The following is a 7,649-nucleotide window of genomic DNA, read 5'->3' on the forward strand; positions in this document are numbered from 1 at the left end:
CGCAGAAAAGGGCTATCTCTCCATTCCCCCTGTAGAGGACCTGGTCGCCGCACATTTATGCCCGCCTTCCACGAGATGGCGCTCATCACCTGTGCTTCCCTCTAAAGCCTGCAGAGCGACTTCAAGCTTTCACGCCCGCGCTTACTCAGCCGCCGGCCAAGCAGCCTCTGCACTCCACTCCATGTCCGTCCTTCAGATTCTACAGGGTGATTTACTTCGTGAATGGGACGAAAGCGGAAAAAATCCCCCCTCAGTCGCGGATTTGAGGAGCGCCACGGACATTGCCCTTCGCGCTACAAAATCCGCTGCTCAAGCCCTGGGGAAATGCATGGCCGCCATTTGTGTGTCTGAAAGACATTTGTGGCTCACACTCGCCGACATGGGAGATTCTGAGCGCGCCGCCTTTCTCAACGCCCCGCTCTCTCCATCCGGCCTCTTCGGATCTGCTGTCACGGGTATCGTTGACCGTTTCTCCGAAGTGCAGAAAGCCTCCCAGGCCATGAATCTCTTTCTGCCTCGTCGCGCTAGCTCCTCTGCAGGCCGCTCACGTGACCAGCCTCCTGCACGAGCCCCACCCCAGCGCCCAGCTCAGCACAGTCAGACTTCTCAGCGATGCCAGGGCGGCCGCCCTCGTTCTCGCTCTGACAGCCGCCACAGACCGCCGCCTCCCCGGGGGCCTCGGCCTAGGATCACGCTGAAACCTGATCACTCGAAGTCTGCCTAGCATAGCTGAGGAAAAGACGGCGCTCTCCCGCCGCGGCCGGACCGCCGTCAAAGTTTCGCCCTCTGTTAGTGCATAAGCGCGCCCACGAGCCCGTGTGCGCGTCCCACCTCTGCTCACTCTGTTACACGGCCCTTAAACTCCTCTCTGAGTGTAAGTCCCGCTGTCATAAACACTATGAGTAAGTCCCGCTGTCATAAACACTATGAGCGCCCGCGCAGCCCGCTATGTGCAGCAACGGGGACCATGTCGCCATTCACCACTTAGCGTTACGCTTCAAAGCGTGGGAAGCTATTCCGGGAATTTCCCAGTGGGTGCTAAACACAATAAGGCTAGGCTATCGCTTACAGTTTCACCGCCGCCCTCCACGTTTTCGAGCGCGGTTAGAAACTATTGTGAACCCAGAAGCAGTGACACTGCTCCGTTCAGAGATAGCAAAACTATTGTGCAAAGGGGCTATAGAGAGAGTTCCTCTATCTATGAGCGAGTCGGGGTTTTACGGCCGTTATTTTCTGGTTCCAAAGAAAGACGGCGGCCTCAGACCAATCTTAGACCTCAGATTTCTGAACAAAGTTCTCATGAAGAGACCGTTCAAAATGCTCACTATCAGGAAACTCCTCGCGCATGTGCGCCAGGGGGACTGGTTCATTTCACTAGATCTGAAAGATGCTTACTTTCAGATTCAGATAAATCCCCTTCACAGGCCATTCTTACGTTTCGCCTTCGAAGGTTTATCAATACACCGTCCTTCCGTTCGGCCTATCCCTAGCACCCCGCACGTTCACTAAGTGCATGGATGCGGCGCTCGCCCCCCTGCGGAGTCAGGGGCTGCGAATACTGAACTATTTGGACGACTGGCTGATTTTGGCACAATCACAGAGAGTCTACTGTCTCATCGTACAGTTCTCCTCGACCATCTGAAAGCTTTGGGCCTCTCTGTCAACTGGACAAAGAGCGCACTACAACCCAGTCAGACTATCTCCTTCTTGGGTATAGAGCTAGACTCGGTCACGATGACGGCTCGTCTGTCAACACAGCACGCGCGCCGTGTTCAGCGTCTCGCCGCATCTTTTCAGATGAACAGACTCACACCTCTGAAAACTTTTCAGAAGGCGTTGGGTTACATGGCCTCAGCCTCCGCGGTGCTCCAGCTGGGGTTACTGCGCATGCGCCTGCTTCAGCTCTGGTTGAAGAGCCGTGTGTCTCACCGTGCGTGGACCACGGGCCGCCAGCTGATAAAGGTAACGCAGACCTGTATCACAGCTCTGCAGCCATGGACCGTGGCAGAATGGTTTCAGCGGGGCGTTTCCATGGGGACCTTTTCTCGCCGAAAAGTCATCTCGACAGACGCATCCAACACGGGTTGGGGTGCGGTCTGCGAGGGCTCACCGGCCTTCGGCCCCTGGTCAGCTCAGGAGAGTCTCCTCCACATAAACTGTTTGGAGATGCTGGCGGTCGAGAACGCGCTCACGCGCTTTCTTCCGCGCATTCACGGTCACCACGTGCTGATCCGTTCGGACAATATAGCCGTGGTCTCCTATCTAAACCGTCAGGGCGGAGTCAGATCCAGGAATCTCTTCCAGCTGACAGAACGCATTTTAGTTTGGTCTCAGTGTCACCTGCTCTCGCTCAGAGCGACGCACGTGCCGGTCATCTGAACGACGGTCCAGACAGTCTGTCCAGGAACCCCATTCCCCCCGGGGAATGGTCCCTGCACACTCTTACAGTCCAAAAGCTGTGGCGAATATTCGGTAGAGCAGAGGTGGACCTCTTCGCCTCAGAAGAGAGCCCACTGCCCAATATTTTTCTCAAAGAGCGAGGACGCGCTAGCCCAGACCTGGCCCAGCCGCCCGCTTTATGCATTCCCTCCGGTTTCTCTGCTACCACAGGTGCTTCAGAGAATCAGGGAAACACGCCACTCGGTGCTCCTCATAGCCCCGCGTTGGGAGGGTCAGACTTGGTTTCCGGAGCTCACTCAGCTGTCACAGACAGCCCCGTGGCCCATTCCAGTCAGAGCAGATCTCCTCTCCCAAGCTCCCGGCACGATCTGGCATCCCCACCCAGAGCGCTGGGCGCTACATGCGTGGGTGATCAACGACTACCCGTTGCTTTGCCAGAGGGAGTGTAAAACACGATCATGCAGGCTAGAGCGGCTTCTACTAGAAGGCTCTATGCGTCTAAATGGTCTGTGTTCTCTAAATGGTGCACCGACAGAAATTTGGACCCACGGTTATGCGAGGTCCCTTCCTTGCTAGTTTTTCTCCAAGAGATGTTGGACAAGGGCAGGTCCCCGTCCACTCTCAAGGTGTATGTGGCAGCCGTCGCAGCGTTCGTTGAACCCCGGCGCGGCCAGTCACTGGGCAAAGATGGCTTGGTCATCCGCTTCCTCTGGGGAGCTAGAAGGATGAACCCCCCACGCCCCCCTTCGGTGCCGATTTGGGACCTTTCCATAGTTCTCGAAGCTATGAAAGCCCCCCCATTCGAACACCGTGGACCTCAAACACCTTTCGCTCAAAACCGTTTTTCTGCTCGCGCTCGCGTCAGTAAAACGTGTGGGAGACCTTCACGCGCTGTCCACTAGCGCTTCCTGTCTCGAGTTTGGGCCCAATGACTCCTTAGTCGTTCTCAAACCTAGACATGGTTATGTCCCAAAAGCGATTGGTACCCCGTTCAGGGCACAAGTTATTTCCCTATCGGCTCTGCCTGCATCCGATAGCGAATCTGACTCTAATCTCCTGTGTCCGGTCAGGGCCCTGAGATTATACATTACTCGCACTGCTCCGCTCAGACGATCCGAGCAGTTTTTTGTTTCGTTCGGTGGGCGCACCAAAGGGTTGGCCGCCTCGAAACAGACTCTATCCAGATGGATAGTTGATGCCATTGCAGCCGCATACGCATCAAAAGACCTGCCATGCCCTCTGGGCATCAGGGCTCATTCCACTAGAGGCATGGCCTCATCGTGGGCATGGTCCAGCGGAATTTCCATTCATGACATTTGGGTGGCAGCGGGATGGGCTTCCCCCTCCACCTTTGTCAGATTTTACAATCTGGAAGTCCCCGCCTTGCAGGCTAAACTACTAGCAGTCTAGTATGTTACAGCTCTTCTGGTTGAGCTGCACTATAGGGAGTTATTCACACAGACCGGTTTCGCTCTGTCTCTCTCTATCATGTGCTTATGTACTACACAATCTCCGGCCCGCTCTGCTGGCCTTTGTCACATGTACATATATTTATTCCCACTCATAAGGGTTCCCTGGGGTCTCCCCTGGGACTCATAGTGGATGCTTAGCACGCATGGCGTTGACCAGGTGTTCCCGTAGCGTAAGCTAGCTTACGCAATACGAGAGAACCTCTCGTAAGAGAACGAATCGGTTACCTAACGTAACCTCGGTTCTCTCTAGATGAGGGAACGAGTATTGCGTTCCTGGCCGTGCTTGTGCTACTAGCGTTCTCGCTTCATTCTATGAAAACCAGAGTTTACAGCCTGGGACGCTAATTTATACTCTCTGACCACGCCCGTTTCGGCGGGCTCTGACGCAATGAGAGCATGTCAGACTCTCATTGGCCGAGAGTTCATTCGCGTCTCCTCATAGGCTTAAGCAGTTCTCTGTGAGCGAACCAATGAGCTGCTAGCTAGCCCGCTCATGGTCTGCTGCAGCTGAACTGCGTTGACAATGGATACAAAATTATAGGATAATTTTTTGGCTTCAATTTCTCAGAAAAGATTCATCTTTCCCGTAGCGTAAGCTAGCTTACGCAATACTCGTTCCCTCATCTAGAGAGAACCGAGGTTACGTTAGGTAACCGATTCGTTTTCAACGAGATATAAACCACTAGGGAGCGCTTTTTGCTGGATTTCTGCCATGCCAAATCATACAGAAGTAGGCCTATGTCTATTTTTTATATAGTTTGCGAATGTATAGGTGCTTACAAATCTTGTATTTCTGGTTTGTGCAGTGACACGTAACTTTGAAACTATTTCTACAATATATTTCTTCACTTGCTATAGACTTTAATTATGTTTATTATGCTATATTAGTGCTATGTGTGGTCCGAAACAGATGCGCGTCTCGGGCTAAATAAAAAAGCCCAATTTTCAACGTCTATTTTTGGGCTAAATGAAGGCTATGACGGGCCGACTTTATTTAGACCAAAAAACAACGTCTTAATGACGTCATGGCGTCTGGTGACGTCTTAATGACGAGGTTTAAGATAAGATCTTAAACCTCAAGGTTTAATAAACAAAATGTAACCTGTAATAGGCCTACTGAATTAATTCTGAAAGCTGTTTATTAAGGTAATCCTGATTTGGATGAGATTTTTCATCCGCCTATTTCAAGCTTCCTTTCTCAGCAAAAAGTCAGCCTATAACTCCTGTCCAAGCACTAGTAGAATGGACAAGGCCAGTAACCAGCCTTGTACGCAGCACTTCTTATTAATGTAAGACATGTCTCCTGGGCTAAAAAACATAAAGTAGGGTCAAGACAAAAAATGGCAAAATATTTAGTGGTCTTTTCATGGTCCTAACCATTTTAATCACAAATTACTGGTCAGGAAATTAGCAAGAATTGCACAAATACTGTAGATAAAGTATCTTAGCATGAAATACCTTTACCCAACCTGCAGACACCCTTTTACAGGAAGAAGAGTCAGTGTTGTTCCACTCAATGTTACTTGCTTCAAACAGTTCATGAGTTGTTGAAAATTTCTCCCAGTTCGTTTGAGTATAATGTGAGGCCAAATATTAATAGGGTTCACAAATGGACTCTGATCAGGCCAAAACATGAGCCTGATGGACAGAGATGATCAGTATTTATACGTATTTAATTTCTTTTGAGTATTTTGTAATTTTATAAAAAAAAATGCAGAGACTGTATTTTGTATTTAAAATACTCAAAATACTTAATTAAATGTAATTTTATTCTCAAATAATACAAGATCTTAGAAGCTGCTTTGGTGTTCAGTGCAAACTGCCATGAAGTATGTAGTAAAATATGCTATCAGATTTTTCTAGCTGATTAGTTACGTTTGGTTGCTAGCTAATGACAGCTAGCCTTTGTTTCTTCTGACTAAATGGTTTTTAACTACTAAATATTGCCATTTTTAGCAGTTAATCTTCATTTTTGTCAGCAAAATCAAGTCAAATTGACAAAATCAAGTTCTAACCTATATATATGTTTTATCTTGTTCTATAAGCCGTTTCACTCGTACATCACGACTGTGAAGAAAAGACTAGTATGACTTCTGTTTCATGCCAACACGTAAGGGTGATAAAGAAAAGAAAGAAACAAAGATAGAAACAAACAAGCAACAATTTTGAGGTAGAAAAATCAACTAATTTGATTTGCTATCAGATTTTCCCCCATTTACTTCTAACCACAAAGATTGCACAAAATAGGACACCAAGTGACTGACACACATCTACTCACATTTATTATGTTTCATTGTTAGGTCATGTTATGTATTTTTTCAGTAATTTAAGCTTATGAATAAAGCTCTATTAAAATATTATTATTAAAATGATTGCAATGAAATTGGGTGGAGTTATGGGAAGTAGCCTATCTAGCTTAAAAAATATTTGAATACTATATCAAGTTAATTTTTATTAAAATCAAAACATGTTCAAAATGAACAACCATACCCCGGTTTCCCCAATATTATGAATCATGCCAGGGAAGTTATGCAAACCTACAGGTCACCTAAAAAATTTACACTTACCTTTATGATTTTTTTTAATGTGCTGTAAGGTTTATGTACACAGAATACAATCCTCAAGATTGAAGATTTCTGCTGGATTTGTTTGTGTAATTATGTCCTAATCTAAAAGATGTCTGGCTCTCTCTGGTGGCTGTGAAAGGAAACACCAGCCACTGAATCATGCTGAATTAACATGGAATTACATTTATTTGGTGAATAATACTTTGTAAACTTCAAATAATCTTCAAAGACAAATGGTCACATGGTCTATATCTCATCTCAGTAGCTATAAGATTAGTGTTGATTTCAAACACCAAAATATAAATTTATCAATTGTATATTTCAAACAAAATGTACAATATAACCACATAAACATAGTTGTTGGAAGAGGAAACAAGTGAACACAATAAAATCATGCTGACATATGTAAGAGTTAAATATATAATGTAGGTAGATTTTAACTAAAGGATTAACTACTGTATGTTATCAACACACGGGTATTTCTAATGTCAATCACATCTTTTTTTTTCTGGGGCAAAAACTACCTTTTTTAAGTGATTTTTTTTTTATGTAGTCAATACTTTAATATATTTTGAGAATCTTTAATTTTGTGAAATTAAGTTTGACATCAGAGATTATTGTCTTTTAGAAGCATTAATAATGTCCATTCAAACATGTAGCATTTAATCCATTAGTCTTTATTCTGCAGGAGATATTTTTCAAACACGTGCTTGCATATTTTTTGAACCAAGTCAGTTTTACATAATTAATAAAACAATAATTGTGTTATTATTATAATTTTTTAATTCTAAATATGTAATGATTTAGTTTGTGTTGCTCCTGACTAAATCTTCCATCTCGGCAGTGAAAGTTTTATCCTGTATTTCAGCTCGTTGCTTACAGGTGAGAGGGAGGTTTGTGTCAGGACTACACAAGTGCCGCCAACGCTGTCAACAAACACAGACAAAGGGAAACAAGATCAGCATTTTAGGTAGATTTACATATTTATTTATTAGCTTTTTATTTTTTATTTTAAATTATTCGTCTGCATCCATCTTTTGCAAATTTTCATTGTTTAATTCCAATTAGAATGTATGAACTGATTAAATGTATACCTCAAAGGCAAATGTTAATGTATTTAGATAAAAGCGTCAGCAAAATACATAAATGTAATGGTTGAACATTTTCATCCTCACCTGTTTCAGACTCCCTTTCCCAGCACACATTTGGC

General features: G+C 45.6%; 1 long non-coding RNA gene across 1 annotated transcript; it reads right to left on the reverse strand.

Moving 5' to 3' along the window:
• Positions 1-7,095: 7,095 nt before the first annotated feature.
• LOC130078308 (uncharacterized) lies at positions 7,096-7,649 on the reverse strand. The gene is made up of 2 exons (XR_008805919.1): positions 7,615-7,649; positions 7,096-7,365 (listed from the first exon to the last, which is right to left on the reverse strand). It is a non-coding gene; the product is annotated as an uncharacterized LOC130078308 (long non-coding RNA).

Source organism: Rhinichthys klamathensis, unplaced genomic scaffold (genome assembly GCF_029890125.1).
Source record: "Rhinichthys klamathensis goyatoka isolate OS25496 unplaced genomic scaffold, OSU_Roscu_1.1 h1tg000852l_1, whole genome shotgun sequence".
Classification (NCBI taxonomy): Eukaryota; Metazoa; Chordata; class Actinopteri; order Cypriniformes; family Leuciscidae; genus Rhinichthys; species Rhinichthys klamathensis.